This window comes from Ursus americanus, chromosome 23, assembly GCF_024610735.1.
Source record: "Ursus americanus isolate L20-20 chromosome 23, mUrsAme1.1.p, whole genome shotgun sequence".
Classification (NCBI taxonomy): Eukaryota; Metazoa; Chordata; class Mammalia; order Carnivora; family Ursidae; genus Ursus; species Ursus americanus.
Genome location: NC_142149.1, coordinates 11576314 through 11596310, shown reverse-complemented (window position 1 = coordinate 11596310; position 19997 = coordinate 11576314). Strand labels below are relative to the sequence as shown.

The window sequence follows — 19997 nt, the reverse complement described above, 5'->3', positions numbered from 1 at the left end:
GTTCATTCCCACAGGATGGATGTATCAGACCACTTCCAGGCAGAGACTTCACGAAGGGTCTTCTTAGAGGTGGGGCAGGGTCAAGGGAACCCCTAAGAGAGGTCAAGCCACCCAGAGATCGACAGCCATGGAAGCCACTGCTATTACCAGACTTAAAGGCCCGGGGGGCCAGAGCCTTGGTGGAGGGGCTGCCTTGCAGGGCTGTCATCTTGGAGGGACACAGCCATGGCTAGACAGCATGCCAGGGGAATAAATACTCTGACCCGCTCTCCTTCTTGTGCCTGCCCCCCATTGCTCAGTTCTGACCAGAAGTCAGGGGGCAGCGGAGCCTGGGTGATGTACCTGTTAGGGTCAGCCTCCTGGAGCACAGGGCCATGCAGATGAGGGCAACGAATTCTAGAGGTGGGAGGGACACAGGGTAGGGAAACCATGAAGAAGCAGCACGACGTGTTAAATGTCTTTGATAACGCAGAAGCCCAGAGGATAGTTCTCAGAGTTGATCCTGTGTCCCCAAGCACTTTGAACAGCTCAGTAACGCCCCCCCCCCCACCTGCACAGATGTCTCCCTGACTCAGACAGAAATCACGTCGAGCTCATCTGACTTCCCGGGCCACTACCTTTTTCTACCCCTCATTTGCATTTCATATAATTTTGTCTTGTTTGAATTCGTTACAAGTGTGTATTACATGTGCAATCCTACAGAATCATTTAGAGAAAAAAAACACCTTCCATGCATGAATGTTTCTTCCTAGCACCTGCTAGAAGAAGCAATCGCTCATGAAAACATATTCTGTAGGGAAACCAGAGGGCCTTCTTTTCCCACAGTGAGCACACCAGGCCAGCCAGACAGAATCTCTCTGTGTACCCATTGGTCAGCTTTGGTTCTGTAATAAAGCCAAGTGTGGGTGAGGCGCCCCCCCTCACCATAATTTCACCTTCTCCACAAAGAAGCTATGTTAGACCTCGGGAAGCTGGCCACACCTAGTGGCCCTGGTTGTTCGATCTGGGAGACTGGAAGAAAAAGAGAACTTAGAACCTTTCTGGAAGGTTCCCTGCCTCTTCCTCATCTAGGGATTGCTCAGAAATTATCTTGGCCCATTAGGGGCCATCAAAAGTACAGTACATCACAAAGTACAGTCCTATGAAAACCCCATCCTTTATCCTTTATCCTAAATTACATTGTCTGGATGCATCCAGAGATCATACCTTTCATGAGGACCACCAGAGATAAACAGGTAAAGAGAATAAAACCACGCCTTGCTCTGTCCCCACCCGCCTCCCAGCTCTGTGGGGTACACTGCTGTCTATGGACCAGGTCACACCGGAACTTTCTCAAGTGACGTCTGCTACTTTCTGGTGAAGGGTGTTATTATTTTACATTATAAAAAATTTGGAGCTGTGGCGTTTTTAAAAATGACATTAAGAGAAAAGGCATTTTTCACAACTTGAAGTAGGCTTTGGTTTTAAGACAGCGTTGGGGCTAAGGGAAGGTGTGAAGGCCTCAAGGCACAAGATATGTGTTCTGGGCCCTGCTCTATTTCTCACAGGATGTGTGACTTTTTTTAGACAGCTTTATTGAGGTGTAATTGACATACACCAAAAGCACCGTATTTAAAGTGTATAATTTTACAAGTTTTGATATATGTATATACCCGTGAAACCATACCCATGATCAAGAGAGGGAGCATATCCATAACCCCCAGAAGTTTCCTTTGTGATCCCTCCCCCTCCTATCCCTAGACAATCACTGGTCGCTTTTCTGTCACTGTGAATTAGTTGGATCAAGTCACCTAATCTCTAATCAAGTCACCTAATCTCTCCAATTCCCTAGTTTCTTATTAGTAATAAGAAAGTATCAGATTTGATTAATTCAAAAGTCCTCTCCTATTTTTAAACCATATGACTTTCGTATTCTAAGTAGAATAAGAATCTCCATCAGCCCCAAGGCTGGTTGAGTGGGATTTAGTGTTCCCTGCAAAACCACGCCCCTCCGAACTTAAACCAGACACCCCAAAAATGGGATTCCCTGTAACAGACATGCCGAAGTGCTGAGTGCCCATATGATTTCACTCATATGCGGAATTTAAGAAACAAAACAGATGAACGTAGGGGAAAGGAAGGAAAAATAAAATAAAAACAGAGGGAGGCAAACCATTAGAGACTCTTAACTGTAGGAAACAAACTGAGGGTTGCTGGAAGGGAGGCGGGTGGGGGGATGGGATAACTGGGTGACGGGCATTACGGATGGCACGTGATGGAATGAGCACAGGGTGTTCTATGCAAACTGATGAGTCACTAAATTCTACCTCTGAAACGAATAATACACTGTATGTTCACTAAATTGAATTTAAATTTTAAAAAAATTAATTTAAAAAAGTGCTGAGTGCTACCATCTACAATACCCCAAACATTCCTGCCACAAATGACCAGAGGGGTGGGGGTGAGAGGCAAGAAAGACCACTTTAGGAGAATAGACCCCAAGAAAATGTATCACTCAGTGCAGCCCAGGAGTCTTAGTCTCACTGAAGTCCCCTTCTGTCATCAAACCTGCCGTGCCCATCCTGCGAGGATGCTGAAACCAAAAGCACGCAGCCTGGGGTCCTCTGCTGACACTCGGACTCTCCCCCTGCTTGTGTGGGTGACTCAGACACCACAGCCCAGGTCCCCAGCCCTCTCCCTCCTGCCAGCAGCCATCACTGCCTTCCGTGAAGAGACGAGAGGGCAGCAGAGAGCAAATGTCTTTCTTAAGGCTTTCCAAAACGGGATTTTTCAAAGTCCCTTCCCCTTCTGCTTTTCCCTAGGTTTCCCCAGGAATGGCAATGTCTGGAAGGGTATAGGAAGCCGGCCCCATAAAGGAAATGCAAAGGAAACAAAAACTTTAGCCCCTGCAAGAATATCTTTTAAAATCTGTAACTTTCGCTTTTTTCAGATGTTGCATTTGAAGACCTACTTCACCCCTGCTCATTTCTCTTTGCTCCCATGTGTGGATCTAATAATGCATTCTCTCTCTCCTTTCTTTCTTCTCTTTTTCTCTAGTTCAATAGAGAGGGAAAGAGAAACAGAGAGCTGTGTGGATATATCCCCTGAACCTTGGGAAAACCAGTTGTGCTTTCCCTTTCTCTGTTTATCTTCAGTAGCCAGTCCCTCTGGGTTCAAACCTCAGGCCACTGTACAGACACCAGATTTGGTGTTTTGTAAAAAGTACAAACCCTCCAGGGGCGCCTAGGTGGTTCAGTTGGTGAAGTGTCTGCCTTTGGCTCAGGTAATAATCCCAGGGTTTTGGGATCGAGTCCCGCATTGGGCTCCGGGCTCATTGGGGAGTCTGCTTCTGCCTCTACCCCTGCTCATACTCTCTCTGTGTGTCTCAAATAAATAAATAAAATCTTTGTTTTAAAAAAAAAGTACAAACCCTTAGGACAGGAAGGAATCCTGGGGAGTGGCTGCTAGTGAGTATGGAGTTTCTTCTTGGGTGATGAAAATGTTCTGAAATTAGACAGCAGGTGATGGTTGGACGACCTCGTGAATATACTAAACCCGTTGAACCGTATACTCAAGAGGGGCACATTTATGGTCTGTGAATTATACCTCGATTTTTAAAAGTGCAAATGCAGAGAATTAATTTTCAAGCTATTGCTATTAGAATGTCCCTCCCTTTCTCAAAAAGCTGTAGTGGCTCCCATCCACCTCCCTAATAAGGTTCATTCTTTCAGGGTTGGGACCAATGTGATTTTTCAGCCACAGCTTCCCTGCTTATCAACACGAGGGTCCTTTTCTAGCCAGGACTGAAACGTGCTTTTTCTCCAGCATGTGGTGGATTTTTGTCACCATTGTGTCTTTTCTCTTGCCAGTTGTTCTGCTGATAATCCCCTCATGCCTGTATTTGACAAATGCAACTGCTCTCTGCTGCCCTCCGTCAGAATCCAGATCAAGTTGCATTCTGAGCAGATGCTTCCCTCCTCCCCGCTCCTTCCACCTGGCGTCTGTGCCTCCCGTTTTCCACTCACAACCTTCGGTTGTAGATAATTGGCACATTTCTTACATCCCCTCCTAATCAATGAGTTTCACCAAGGATAAGGGCAGCCGGTGGCTTGTAAGTAGTGGTTTCTGGATGGATTTGGGTTTGGGTTTTGGTTTTTGGCAGGAGGTCAGTATGATTTGTGGCATTGCCCATTGCTGTGGTGTAAATACTCTTACCAATGTGACGTCGGTGACCACAGAGATAGTGGATGAGAGTTGGAAGTCCTTCTCTGTTAGAATCATGGTGTGGCACCAAAGATAGCTAAGGATTAGCAAAACCTGAATTAGGACATAGTTACATAAAGAGCAATTAGCGAAACCACTATAGAAACATAAAGACACGTGGACATTACAATGGGTACACTAATGCTTCAGCAAGGCTTGACTGTAAACTGAACCATTTTTTCTCTTCCTCATTCTCAAAGCCTCCTGCTCCCCTTTACTTGTTTTTCTGTGGCACCCTTTATTCCAGGAACTTGGTGTCAATATTGACATCCTGCTGACCTCAAGGTATACTTAGTAACGAGAGTCCAACGGCTGGCGCCAGCGCTAATAATGAGACCACCTTGAAGATGTGACCACCCTGGCTGGCAGCACGGACCAGATTCCTATCGCAACTGCCCAGATCCTGTATTTTCCTATAAAACCCCGCAGCCTTTTACCCCGGGCGGGGCTGCAATTTTGAAGGCATTAGCCTGCTGCATTCTCCTTTGCCTGGCAGCGTAATGAAACTATCGTTCCTCTTTATCCCCAAACTCTGTCTTTGTGTTACATTTCAGCTCCAGAGCACGGAGGTCAGTTTCCGACAACATTAGGACCCAGTGGGAAAACTTTCTAGCAACTAGAACTGTCCCATAAACTAAATAGGTTATCTCTTGGACCAGGAAACTGGGTGTCGTTGGAGTGTTCTTAGCTTACGTGACCATGGTCTCAGATGTTGAAGATGAGATCTACACTACGCTTAGTGGTAAACTATATAGACCTGTCCATCTCTTCCAACTCTATGAATTTTTGAGTCTCAGATGGGTATGGCAGAGAAATGGGTGATGCTATTACAAACCCAGTGTCACCATCAGAGATTTGGTGATCACCCATGAGAAAGGTTTCCTGGCTGGCCTGATCTACGCCCTCATGCCCCTAATGAAGCCTTCCCCCCTTTAAGCTCCCTGTTCACTTTGCATTATCTGTGTGAATTTTGCATATGAGTATTGGGTTTACAGGGTGGTATCTGATATCCTGAGGGTGGGTTTGATCTCTCCAAAGGCAACTGTCATTTCTCCTGACAATCTCCAAGGGAAGAGACTCAAGGGAACAGACGCATTCTAAATCAGGAAAAGGAAACAATAATAGGTAGCAGTCTGTTGCTGGAACTCATCTGCCCATTATATGAGAACAAGTCCCTGAGCAAGAAAAAATGGAATCTGTAATCCCCAGGAATCAGGCCATTTTTTGTAGGAAAATTTTTCTGACTTCATGTGGGTTTCTCTACTTCCTTTTCATATCTAGCATTTATTACATTTTCATTAACTCTTCCTGATTTCTCTGCTCTGTGTTGGAGAGTATTCTGTTTTGTCCAGCTAAGCCTTTATTGAGCACCATTTCTGGGGTGGGTACTGTTTAAGCACCTGTGGTATAAAAGTGAATAAGATACAGTCCTGCCTTCAGGGTATTTCCAGTGGGAAAGAAAGATATAAAATATAATTCTGGGATCATGCAGTAGACGATATTACAATATGCGGAAGGCAAAAGGAACCGTAAAAAAGGAAGGGTGGTAAGAGCTTGCTTGGAGGCAATGATAATAGTCATACCTAACAAGCATTAGTGTACCTTCTTCATTCATTAGTCCCCAGCACAACCCTATGAAGCAGACGTCTGTCGTTAATAACCTCTTTCAACAAATGAGAACATGAGACTCAGAGAAGATAAATAACAAGCTGAAGTCCATGAACCTACAAAGCAGCAGAACCAGGAGTGGGAACCGGGCAGCCCGGTCCTGACTTCGCGCCTTACCGCCGGCCATGCTGGGATATCCTGATTGGCCAGACCTGGTCACGTGCCCACCCTGGAAGTGGACTGAGGTTCAGGTGGTTTCCCACAGAAAAATCAGGGGGAAAAAAGAAAACTGGTTGTTGGGCAAGCAAAATCAACAGCTGTCCACTGCAGAATCACTTGAGGAGAGCAACTCTTCCCTTCCCTTGGATTATCTGCTTGGGATGACTATTAAGCAGATGGTATGTCGCTGAGCAGAACCTAAAACACATTAAATGGCCCTTGATATAGAATGCCGAGTAGTTTTTCAACAGGATTGCCTATTTACCATCTGTTTGCCCAGAATGAACTTATTTCACCACGCCCTTGTGTTAGATGCGATTACGTTTAAACCTAGACAATTCTGGGGCACCTGGGTGGCCCAGTTAGGCAGGCGTCTGCCTTCCCCTGAGATCCTGATCTGGGGTCCTGGGATCCCCTGGGCGCTTTGGACTCCCTGCTCAGCGGGGAGTCTGCTTCTTCCTCTCCCCCTACCCCTCCCCCGTGCTCCAGCTCTCTCTCTCTGTCTCTCTCTCTCAAATAAATAAATAAAATCTTTTACAAAAATAAAACAAACCTAGGCAATTCTAATATTACTACACTCTGTATTTATATTTGCATAGTCTTCCCTTTCTCCTTTTACAACAGAAAATCCAAATAAGAGGGTATGTAAAAGTTGGTTAATACGAACCTCTGAATCAACAGATGAGCCACTTGGGTCCCTGGGGGGTGAAGGGAAGGACAGGTGTGCCCACTCATCCCCGCAGTGTTAGGGGAACAAAAGGGCTGGGTTTGTAAGAATAGAGGAGCAGCAGGTCCAGCCGGGGCCTGGGGTTCAAGTTCAAAAGATACTTCCTATGTAAAACCTTCTTTAAAAAATTATTTAGGGTCCCTTCACCTGTGTTACTGTTTTAAAGTTAGACGTCATGTCAATAAAAAGGTATGTGCGCATCCGCTAATTAAAGAAACAGCTAGAGGGGAGCCTGGCTGGCTCAGTGAGTAAAACATGCCTCTCTGGATCTCTGGGTTGTGAGTTCAAGACCCACCTTGGGCAAGGAGCTTACCTTTAAAAAGATGGATAGATTAGATAGGTAGATAGATGATTGATTGATAGATAGATAGATAGATAGATTAGATAGATAGAGCAGTGTTGTTAAAAAACAACAATAGGGGCGCCTGGGTGGCACAGCGGTTAAGCATCTGCCTTCGGCTCAGGGCGTGATCTCGGCGTTATGGGATCGAGCCCCACATCAGGCTCCTCCGCTATGAGTCTGCTTCTTCCTCTCCCACTCCCCCTGCTTGTGTTTCCCCTCTCGCTGGCTGTCTCTATCTCTGTCAAATAAATAAATAAAATCTTTAAAAACAACAACAACAACAAAAACAAACACCTAGAAAACTGGAGATATTCCAGGGTGCCCCATTGTGAGCCCGTATCTCCATTTATGGCAATTCCCAACTCTCTGCCGCTAGTGCTGCCAGATGCACACGTAAAAAAGAGCAGCAGGGTGTCCCAAAGACACAGATGGGTGCTCTACCCGGCGGGCCGGCGCCCCCTTTCCTTCCCGCCAGACCGCTCATCTGAGTCCAGACCATAGAGGTGAGGATACCTCCAAACTCCTAGAGAGGAAAGGCGACTCTCGGAAGACGGACTTCCGCTGAGGGCCACTTCCGGCTCTGCCCCGCCCGCTGCAGTGGGACGGGTTGGAGGGTGTGGGGTGGACATTGAACTCAGTGCCACCTGGTGGGCCCTGGCCCTGGGAGGCGAGGGAGGTGGGCGCCGGCCCCAGAAGGCGGGTCCCGGGGCTGCGAGGCGCCTGCTCGAAGTGACCCGCACGCCGCGGTGCTGGGGGCGGGGAGGAAGGCTTCCCGGAGGGGCCACCCTGAAGCCGTGGCGTGGGGGCGTCTTCTGTCCCGGAATTGATGCCTCGCGATCGGCCCTCGAATACCCAGAGCTGTGGACTTGTTTCGTTTTGATGACTTCTCGAGGCCGTCTGGCTTGTAGAAAATAGTGGCGACACCCCAGTTGAAAAATACGTAGTTTAGGGTCCGTTCCTGTGTACCGGAGAGAACGCTCTCCTTGTCCGTTTAAGCAAAAATGAGTGCCTCAGTATTTCATTGTGGCCGGATACACGGGAGACAGGAATCGGGTCGAACCATGAGAAACTGTGGCCCAGGAAGAACGGGGTAAAGGGGCAGTAGGCAGAGGGCAATTTGGAAGGAGGTCGGAATACCTCCCTGTGGGAGAGGAGGGTGAGGGCTTGGAATAAAGAAGGACCTCTTACCAAGGGGGAAATGGGAGGCTCGCCATTGCAGAGTATTTGCCGGATACAGGCCTGGGTTCTTTCTCTTCTTGCCACAGGCGTACTGTCTAAACATTTGAACTCAATTGTCCTCGATTTTAAAGTGAGGATAAAAAATAATAATAAATAAAGTGAGGGTAATGTCTGCCATCTCTCCTACTGTGTGTGACTGTACAGTGGTATGGGTTCTTTGGTGAAACTATTTTACAAGATCGTGTTATAGAATACTTCACATAAAGCTTTTACCATAGGTGTTTAGCATAATGGACGAATAAGTTTTGAATTTGAACTATGGTCTCTTGGCACAGTTAATAACAGAACACTAAATTGTTCTGAAAAGCCCTGCAGTAATGGAACTTGTCTAACTTTGTTTAGCCTGGTGTTTCTCAAGCATTTTGACCACAGAAACTTTTGAGTAACACCCTATTAATATCTCTCCAGTGCGGTTTTTCCCAGAACAAATTTTGGGAAATACTGACAAAGAAATCATTCACCTGGGCACAGACCTGCTCAGAAGGCACTCTCACTTCTCAAAAGACGTTTCAGAAGTACTTTTTTGAAAATCATCTGACTGGATTTCAGTAAGGTTGGTTACATTTGAGAACATGGTCCATAATTAACAAAGTACTACAAACATGTAACATTTGGAATAGGAAGTAAGCCCTCCTTGCCCTTCCTCCTACATGTCATGGACAGTAGATAATATCTCAATATTGAGCAAATACTATCAATATATAATTATAAAATAATGAGAAAAATTATTTGGGGGGGAAAAAACGTGAATTGTTCCGAGCGGAAATTCTAAGTTAAGACTACTGAATGACAAACCGAGGAAATCTGTTCATGGACTCCTAGAAGGACCTACTTTAAATAGAATGTAGCTAAAAACCACGTAAGTGAGCTGTATGTCTGACATTAAGTGACATTCACTGGAAACTTGCCCTAACAGAATAAAATGTAATACAAGGATTGTCTTGAACTTTGCTCAGCATTGCCTAGTTACTGAAGTAACAACAGAAGTTCTTAATGAGGTACTTTCACATGTTTGGCACAAACCTCTGTCAGGGAGAGCTTTGAAGTAACTTCCTAGTATGTTACTAAATTTGCAGTTTCAAGCAAAACCTGCCTAAAGATGAGGTGAGGATAGGTTGGAGTGCCCTTGTTCCATTATGTAGGGCCAGAAACCTAGTTTCATTAGTTTGCACAGAGGTAAGCAGGCTTCAGAAGACACACTAATGATAACCAAACTCAAAAGGGACTGATGTATAAACCTAGAGTGTGAGTTAATTCCTTTCTAGTGAAAAATATAATTTTCAGTCATCTGGATAATTTTATTTGCCAACAGTGTGTTCCTTCTTGAAGGAAGATCTACATGGGAGACCAGATTGTTATACTATGATCTGTTGTATTAAAGACAAATAGCATGAAATCAACAAGGAGAAAGATATCCAAGTTTAATGGCATCCGGTGTCTTCACTCTACAGATACATCTGTCAGATATTTATTTTCATGTGTAAAAGGCACTCTCTCCTGTGGCATTGGAGGTAAGATAAAAATTCGTTTTTTGAACATCCCTTTCAGAAATGCTCTCCCCATATTCTTTCTCAAGCTAGAATACAATGCAATTAACTTGGTTTAAGCTTTTCTGTTTACAGCCTTTATCCAGCTGTTCCTCCCCGAAGTTGCTCCCAGGTCACCAAGTTTGGATTTGGGGTCTCTATAGATAGTCTCTTTGTCCTTTCTATTGATGATTGATTTCATTCTATATATTTGATCTCTTTCTGAAATATAAGTACCTATTGGCCCTGTTTTTGGTTCAAAACCTTGGGAGCTTCCTGGGTGAAATCTGAAACTGTTCCTCATACACAGAGGGCAAGGAGAGACCAAAGAAAAAGGCAAACCCCAGATTAGTAGGTAGTAGGTCTAATAAGCAAGGCTTGTCATGGGTGGCTCTAAGATGAGTAAATCACATCCACCCACCAGAATCTTAAAAGCTTATATAGAAGACTTAATGGGGGTTAGTCATGTTTACTGTTCAGATGATCTCAACACACTTTGCTCTCTCAAGGCTACGTCCTTGAAAATGGCTCCCACCGTAGGAATAGCGGGCAGAATGTACACTCCAAGAATGGGAGAGGGTGAGGAGCCTCCGATTGCGCAGGTCCAGCCTGAGGGTCAACTGGTGATCAATGTCCTCTTGATGACTTCCTCCAACACCCATTTAGCTCATCCAAGAACCAAAACCTGTATTCATGTATTTAATCAGCTCCTTTCCCCTATGACGCTGTACTTGATGTTAAGACTAACTGCATATAATTTTCTAATCAAATAGGACCCTTCAGTTCCATTGGGTACATTGTCAAAATTTGTCCCTTGTTGAGATATTATAGCTATAATTATCTAGATAGCTCTTAGGTATTTTCTCTATTTCTAATTATAAATTCCAGTAGTGACTGGCTTTGTGTATATTTTATACATGCTCCCAACAACGGCTGTCATTTATCTACGTTGGTCATAATTTAATATATTTGAAGAGCGGCCCGAAAGAGGAATTCCCAGGAATTTGAAGAGCTAGCTCTTGGGGTTTGAGCTCAACAGCACCCATCTCTGACAAATGAATAATTAAAGGACCGAAGAACCTAGGGTCCCCATGCTCCACCTGAGCAAGAGGAGGGTGGAAAAAAGAAGACTCCTGGGGACAGAAATGCAGCCAGGGGGGCGCCTGGGTGGCACAGCGGTTAAGCGTCTGCCTTCGGCTCAGGGCGTGATCCCAGCATTCATGGGATCGAGCGCCACATCAGGCTCCTCCACGGGAAGCCTGCTTCTTCCTCTCCCACTCCCCCTGCTTGTGTTCCCTCTCTCGCTGGCTGTCTCTCTGTCAAATAAATAAATAAAATCTTAAAACAAACAAACAAACAAAAAAGAAATGCAGCCAGGAAAATAGCACCAGGCAAGAGAGCTTATGTCAGTGCTTTAGAAAATTGTCATACTAGGTGATGCGAACAACCCATGAGATTCTGAGTGGACTCCAAAAGCTGTGTCGTGAAAGACTGAGTCCAGACATGTACACGGAAGAGCAGGTATCAGAGCTGCTCACCCCACAACGGTTCCTGATTATTCTGCTAGAGGATGCCAGACTCCTGTGGGAATAGCACCACCAGGTGCAGAGCGAGCTGCGATTGTTTTGGAAGCTTTTGGGGAGATTCAGGATAGTGGGTAGGATGCAGGAGGTTTGAGCATGTGGAGAGTTGGGGAAGGGGGATGCAGAGGGCTGGGACCACCAAGCTAGGGCAAGGTGCATAGTCCCACAGTGGGAGAAGAGATGTTAGGATGGTCTCTGCCGGGCTGGACTGAAAATATTGGTCTCTCCAATCCAAATCCCTCAGAGCTTGCCCTGCAGCTTACCGCCCTTGGAAATGAGTGAAGGTTTGGCTTTGTCCAGGTTCCTGGCACACAGCTCCTAAACCCTTGGACTCTCAGCAGTGTTAAGAGTGTCTTTTGGATGCTGAAGAGATGGCGGTGGCTGGAGGCCCTTAGGGCTAGTACCCAGAAAGACCAAGGCTTGACTAGAAGGTTGGAAGTTTCAGCCCCATCCCCTGACTTCTAGGGTGGGTAGAGGGGCTGGAGTCAATCACTAATGTCCATGTTTTAATCAATCATGCCTAAAACCTCCATAAACCTCTAAATGATGGGTTCAGAAAGCTCCAGGGTGGGTGAGCACATGTAGGTTCTGGGAAGGTGGCTCACCCTGAGACAGCTTGGAAGTTCCAAACACCCCACCCACCCTTCTGTGCTGTGCCCTGTGCGTCTCTGCCGTTTGGCTCTTCCTAAATTACGTCCATTATAATCGACTGCTAATAGTAAGTAAAGTGGTTTGTGAGTTCTGTGAGTTGGTCTAGTGAGTTATCCAGCCACGTGCTTGGGGGTGCTGTGGATTGATAGCCAGTCCTCGGAAGTCCTGGTGACCTGGGACTTGGACGGGCATCTGAACTGGGGGCAGTCTTGTAGGACTGAGATCGTAAACCTGTGGCGTCTGATGCTAACTCCAGGTAGTGTCAGAACTGAACTGAACTGTTAGAAAACTGGGGAACTGATTGGTGTCAGGAAAGAAAACAAAAAACAAAAAGCCTCCATTCATGAATATAGATGCAAAATCTTCCGTAAAATATTAGCAAATAAAATCAAGCATCCAGGGGCGCCTGGGTGGCTCAGATGGTTAAGCCTCTGACTTCAACTCAGGTCATGATCTCAGGGTCCTGGGATGGAGCCCATGTCAGGCTCCTTGCTCAGTGCGGAGCCTGCTTCTCCCTCTGCCTCTCCCCCCACCTCGTGTGTGCTCTCTCTCTCTCTCAAATAAATAAATTAAATCTTTTAAATTAATTAATTAATTAAAATCTTTTTAAAAATCAAGCATCCAACTAGGGTTTATCCCAGGAATGCAAGAATAACTCAATATTCTAAAAATCAATCAAGGTAATTCATCATAGTAGGAAAAAAATTCATAAAACTTCAGCCATACCTTGTTTTGTTGTGCGGCACTTTATTCACTTCAGAGATACTGTTTTTTTACAAATTGAAGGTTGGTGGCAGCCCTGAGTCAAGCAAATCTATCGGCTCCATTTTTCTAACAGCATTTGCTTATTTCATGTCTCTGACACCTGTAATTCTCACAATATTTCAACCTTCTTTTTTTTTTAAGATTTGTTTATTTGAGAGAGAGAGAGAGAGAGAGAGAGAGGCACAGAGGGAGAGGGAAAAGCAGACTCCCCTCTGAGTAGGGAGCCCAACGCGGGGCTGGATGCCAGGACCCTGAGATCAGGACCCGAGCCAAAGACAGACACTTAACCGACTGAACCACCCAGCTGCCCCTCAAACTTTTGCATTATCACTATATTTGTTACGGTGATCTGTGATCAGTGATTACCACTCACTAAAACCTCAGATGAGCGGTAGCATATTTTAGCAATCAAGTCTTTTTAAAATAAAGTATTTTGAAGATACGTACATCACGTATTCAGAGATAATGCTATTGCACATTTAATAGACCACAGTATAGTGTAAACCTAACTTTTACATACACTGGGAAACCAAAAAATTCATCTGATTCGCTTTACTGCAATCTTTGCTTTATTACAGTGGTCAGGAACCAACCCCACAGTATCTCCAAGGTATGCATGTCTCTTGCTAGATTCATAAAATGATAACTTCAGGGAAAGTGATTTCAAAAGTGACACTGAATTCACCTTTCCTTCCTCCCTCCCCCTGCGTTCTGTCCCTCCAGTTTGAATTAATTTGTAGAAAACTGTAGTCTACCCTGGCCCTGGCCTGTGCCATAGACGATGCCACCTGTGTGTTGCAAGGGCTCCTGATTCTGTAATCACGGGATCCTCTGGCTTTACGTTTTGGGCCCCATCTCTGGCTCTCTGTGTCTTTCGCTGATTCTTCAATCTGCAAGACAAAACAGGAGGCTGGCCAGCGGATTCTACTGAATGATTGATCATTGTAGCCAGTATGCTGGTAGGTACCAGAGGGACGGATAGGAACCGAGGTCCTCTCCAAAGGTCCCACTGCTGATTCACGGCAGGGCTGAGATGTGAAACGTGAACCCAGGCAGTCCAGTTCCAGAATTCATCCTCTTAATCATTCCATGTCCCTAACTCTACAGGTACATAAACCAGCCAGGATACACGTGCTGTCAAAATACAAAAGAAAGTGATTAATTCTGACTGGGTGTGGGTTGATCCTGGAAAGCTTTTAAAGAAAGAGGTAGCAAGGTGCCCGGGTGGCTCAGCCGGTTAACGTCTGCCTTCGACTCAGGTCATGATCCCAGGGTCCTGGGATCGAGTCCCACATTGAGCCCCACATCTCCCAGTTCTGGAGGCTGGGAAGTCTGAGATCAGCTCTGTGACCCTGGCCCATCATTTAGCCTCTCTGAATCTCTGTATTTTCATCCACCGAAGGGAAAAAATGTAATTCCTGTCCCATCTATTTAAAAAGGTAGTTGTGAAGAGCAAATGAAAACACTGAATGTGAACCAGATACTCTCTACGGCAACAGAGAAGCGGTGACAGCTGGGGTGGGGGTGCCAGCGATAGACGTCATTGTCACAGTCCGCCCTTCAGGGACCAGTCAGTAAAGCCACATAAGAAAAACTTAGCTAGACAACCTAATCCAGAGAGAAAAATGTAATTGAATCCTTATGGCTCCAATTCTATGATTGCTAAAGAGAAACAACATAAGCTTTGTCTGCTGGGAGCTGCGTTAGCAGGTCCCAGCCAGAACTCAACACAAAGCGTGCCCCAGGTGGGCCACACGCATCCAAACTGCACAGGACCTCAAATGGGGCAGAGGTGATCAGAATGGTCAAGGAACGCTTCCTGGAAGAAGCAGACGTTGAAGGGAGCCTGTGATTCAGCCAGGTAGAGAGGAAGGAGGTCTACACCAACCTGGCCGCGTTGGAGGAGGACAATCGGGCAGGGGAGCCCTGAATTGGAAAAATTCTACCTGCCACCCCTACTCAGCCAGCTTGCTCCTGAGGCTGGAAGGCCCCACCTTCCCAAAGAGGGATGGAGTGTGAAACAATGTCCTAAGTCAAAGCAGGGGGTCAGGGGGAGTTGGGATTCCTACTTCATTCTGTTGCTAAACCAGTATTTGCCGCTGAACCACCATCCTGAGAAAGGGGCTGGAATCAGGTGCACTGACCGTTGAAACCGTTCCAGACACAGTGCCAGCCACGCAGCCAGCCTGCGGGAAGGGCTGGGGCCCAGGTGGCACCCACGGCTCCCCAGGCAGAACTGACTGCACGCTTCATCTGCATGGACACTTTCTTGGCCCACAGATGGCTCTGGAATGGTGGCAGCATCTTGGCCACTGGGTCAACCAGGCGCCCGCAGCAGCAAGGGAGCAGAGGGGCGAGGCCAGGGGGGCGATGGGAGGGGCTGGGACGAGGCTGCTTCTCCTGGACATGGGGGGCCAGGGAACCACGGGCTGTGGGGGTCCCTCCTTGTGGTGGCAGCCGGAGGTGCCTTCTTCCCCAACACACACACACACACACACACACACACACACACACACCGTCAAGCTAGAGCTAGTCTCTAATGACATGGCTGAATACTTCCTCCTTTCACTCATAACTTCTCAGGTTATAAATAGCTTTTACCAAAAATACTATATTTCACTGGATGAACCGGCCATCTTATTAGTAGAGAGTTGGGTTGGGGGGGGGGGGGTTCTAAGCAGATGGAGGAGTTTTATCCACTGGGCCAATTAGAAATTTAAACTTCTCTGATAAAAATACCAGCAGGTTCCTTTCTTTCCCTTTGTGTTAAAAAAAAAATCAGTCTATGAAGAATTTGAAACTAAGCTTCAAAGGGGATCAATAAGAACTATTTTTAAACAGACAAGGAAAAAAGAGGCAGATTTCTTGCCAGCAGGAAGGTCCCACTTTGTACAAAGGGCGGTTTGCTGGGCAGAGGGGAACGTGTGTGTGCCAGGTATGTCTTTCAAGAGTTGCTATGGTCTGAATGTTTGTGTCCCCCCAACATTCACAAGGGGAAACTGTTAAAATCCAAAACAAATGAAGACCAGCCTTGAAAATTCCCTAAGCAGAAAAAAACAAAAAACAAAACAAAACAAAAAACCAGGTTAGTCATACAAACAAAGGTTGATTGAGCTTATTTTGCAAGGCTAACTTGACCTGCGTCATTTCTTGCTTATGCCTCTGGAAACTGTAAGCAAAATGTGAACGGTTGCTCCCGGTTTGCAAACTGTCTTTTGGTGTGGGCACAATCACCTTTTACTAATCTCTACTTTGGTGATTCATTCATTTTCCTTCTGCAAAGTCTTCCTCAAAGAGATCAGTGCCCTTATAATAAAAGAGACCCCAGCGAGCTCCCTCGCCCCGTCCACGATGTAAGGACACCGCACAAGGTATGGGACTGGGAAGAGGGCTCTCGCCAGACCCGACCACGCTGGCGTCTCAGACTTCCAGCCTCCAAAACTGGAAGAAATAAATTTCTGTCGTTTATAAGCTACCCAGGCTGTGGTATTTCGTTACAGTGGCCTGAACAGACTGAGACAAGAGTCTTTCCATTAGGACCCAGAATAATTTTCCTCTGACCTTTTCCAATGTAAATTCAGTTAAGTGGTTCCCTAAAAAAGAGTTATAATAAATCTAATGTGCAAAACATAGGACCGACTCCTAAAGTCTCGGAGAGGTGATCTTGGCCATCTCCTCGTCTTTGGTGAACATCGCCCACCAAGAGAAGGTGCACCTCAATTTTAAAGCTTCCCAGAAAGGGTGTTGCTGGGGCATTTCTCTGGGCCCCCCTCATCTTGTGTTCTGCGCGCATCCCTTCTGAGGTATGTTCTTTAATTAGACACAGTGAAGATTCCTGGTCCTTCCCCACACTGTCACCCCAACACACACACACACACACACACACACACACACTGTTGCCCAGACCACAGCTTCCTGGCTCTCTAGAATCCTGACTTCTCACAACTAATTCCCGAGGCCACAAACCAGTGCTGCAATAAGGAGGTCACCTGTGACCTCTCTGACCCCACAACAAACCTAGCGTTTCCCTTCTCAGATTCCTGCTGACTGAGCTATGACATCAAGCATTTTGGAGAATCCAGACCGTCACTATGAGCATTTCAGGAGCAGGAGCGACCGTAGCCCATCCACCACGCCCACGGTTTCCCCTCACATTAAGTGGCTGTCACTCTTCATAGGATGTCAGGAAGCAGAGTGTTCCTATAAACCAGAGAGGGCTTCCCGGGGACCATACTAATCATACCCTTTGCTGTGCAAAGATGTGATAGGATCCCAAACCACAGCACTCTCTTCCCCAGTGGGACCCAACTCTTCTGTTGCCAATCACCGTCTCGATGCCCAAGTCCACGTGCTTTGCTAGCTGTGTCCAGCCTCAAAAAGTCCTCATTTCGGTTACATTCTCACTTCTGTTACATTCTGAACCTCCCTCTAGAAATAGAACTTGGCCATCACCAGCCGACTCTGGTCAACAACTGACACGCGACAGATCCCCAGCTCAATGCATGTCCTCCCGATCCTGTGTCCTGCCCTCTTCGGACACCCCGTCTGCCTCAAGAACACCCTTGCACCCTTCAAGACCCAGCGAACCCAAGAGAATCTTCCAGAATCCTTTCATGATACTCCACCCATGATACTCCACAAGCAATTCTAAGTCCGTCCAAGCCTCCTTAAGATCCCTACTGCTTGTAGTCCTCGCCCAGGCCCAACTGTCTCCCTATGCTGAAGAGAAAAACATTTTAGAGGCTTGGAGGAACAATTCGTCCACCTTGACCCTCGCTGGCCAGAGCGGGACACAGGAGACAGGCCGGAGTCAGAACAGAGCCCTGTGGGTGTTAGGGGCCATACCAGGCTGCCTAGCCACACTCTTCTGTCCACTGTGTGTCATCGGCTCACTGCTCCCAGGCGAAGTTCCTGGACTATAGACTTTTTCTTCCTGCCACATTTTTTTTTTTTTTAAGAGAGATAGAGAGAGGCAGAGAGGGGCAGAGGGAGAGGGCGGGAGAGACTCTTAAGCAGGCTCCACACCCAGCACGGAGCCCGATGCAGGGTTCGATTTCATGACCCCTGAGATCATGACCTTAGCTGAAATCAAGAGTCAGCAGCTTAACCAACTGAGATGCCCAGGCGCCCCTCTTTCTGCCACATCTTTTTTTTTTTTTAAGATTTTATTTATTTATGTGACAGAGAGACAGCAAGCGAGAGAGGGAACACAAGCAGGGGGAGTGGGAGAGGAAGAAGCAGGCTCCCAGTGGAGGAGCCCGATGTGGGACTCGATCCCGGAACACTGGGATCACGCCCTGAGCCGAAGGCAGACGCTTAACGACTGCGCCACCCAGGCGCCCCTCTGCCACATCTTAAGCAAGCCCAGGAGCCCTCCTTGGTGGGGTGCCAGCCAGCAGGCCCTGCAACAGAAATCAGAGGTGACAGCAGTGGGGCTGGTGGGCCTGTCTCTCCGAGAGCTTCACTGGACCTGAGAAGGACGCATGGCAGCCAGAGCAGAAAGAAGCAACCTTCTGACTGGGCACTTTTCTCCCAGTCCCCGATAAGCCTGTCACTTTCTAGGCAGCTAGAGTTGTAGTGAACCCAGGAGGACTTGGGTGAACTCTCTTAGCTCACAGAAAAGAAGACCTCCCATCCTTCCTCTTGCTCACATCAGACTGGTCTTTTGACCTTGATTTTGAGCTTGAATCTGACCATATCCCTCACCTGCTCCAAATTCTTCAGTGGCTGCTTCTCGGGGAAATCAGGCCACCTCTGAAAGGTGCAGGAGCTCTGTATGATCCGTCTGTGCCTGCCCGTGCAGCCTCACACTCCCCCTGTATAATAATCTCAGCCATAGCAAACAACCTGCCTCCAACACCGGACTCCCACGCACCTCTGCTCTGGCACATGCCACCCCCACCACCTGGGTCCTCCCTTCTTCCCTTCTTCCGCAGAAGTCCCTTCAGCGTCAGCCTCAAGGCGTTCTGGACTTGGGGTGCCTTCCCCTACTCCTCACACAGAATTGGAAACTCCAGTCCACTGCAGGGTCCACACTTTATATTTTCACTGTAGTAGTGAGAGCAGCTTCACTGCATCGCACCAGTTCTTCCAGTCTTGGTCCTTAACAACCTGTTTCCTTACCTGTAAAATTGGGGATAGTAATTGGACCTCATAGTGTTGGTGACAGGGCTGATCCCGGGAAGCGGCAGTGGGTAGCTGGGAAGTGAGCCAGGGGAAGGAAGGAGAGCAACACGGGGGGCATTCACGTGCAGGTGACCCCGTGGATCACCGGAGTTAGAGGGAGCCGCTGGGAGAAAGGGTGTAGAACACCCTCGGAACAGTCGTGCCTGAGCGCATAGGAAGCTCTGCACCCTCCGACATTCCGCCCAAACATTGCTGATTCTTCGGGACCAGCCGGCAGCTTGGAAACCTGAACAGATAATGTTGTTATTACAATATACACGGTCACTGAAGACCGGAGGGATGCCCTCCACTCCCGGCCACACGCCCCGCGCCTCCCCAGCATCTCCGCGGACACTTCCCAGAGTTGGCACCCCGCGCACCGCCCAGGGCCCAGGGCACAGGACCGCGCTCACCTTCTGCAGAAATGCCATCCTCGGCCTGTACTGTTGGCCTTGGTGTCGGATCGTCATCCCGGACCCTGGATGGATTCAGAAGCAGAACCCGAGCGGACCACAGGAGGGGAAGCCCCCGGCGAAGGCGCCCGCGTGGCCCGCACACGCCCCGGCGTCCCGGGGGAGGAGGGCTGCCCGGAGTGCGGGGGCGGGGGCGGCTGCTGCTGCTGCTGCCGGCGGCGCCCCTTTACTCTGCCTCGGCCTCCGCCCAGGAAAGCCACTGGAATCCGCGCCAGCCAATGAGCGCGCCGCGCCTCGGGCTTATTAGCATGCGCTGCGCTTGCGCCCACCTGCCGCCAGGGGGCGGGGTCTGGTCCCGGCGGGACCCCGCGGAGCCTCAGGTGAGAGTGGGAGGATCTGCCGCAGAGAGCGAGCCTGGGACCGCATCCCTAAAACCTGGGGAAGTGAAGACAGTATACCGTGGGTTTTGGATCCCTGGCTAGGCTGCCACCGAGTCACTGTGTGGCCCTCAGCAAG

General features: G+C 47.8%; 1 long non-coding RNA gene across 2 annotated transcripts; it reads right to left on the bottom strand.

Moving 5' to 3' along the window:
* Positions 1-13064: 13064 nt before the first annotated feature.
* Positions 13065-19716, bottom strand: LOC123803170 (uncharacterized). Of its 2 annotated transcripts, none has more exons than XR_015721255.1 (3): positions 19482-19716; positions 19027-19315; positions 13065-14037 (listed from the first exon to the last, which is right to left on the bottom strand). It is a non-coding gene; the product is annotated as an uncharacterized LOC123803170 (long non-coding RNA). The 2 variants fall into 2 exon arrangements; XR_015721254.1 differs by having other exon boundaries at positions 13065-13793.
* Positions 19717-19997: the final 281 nt, after the last annotated feature.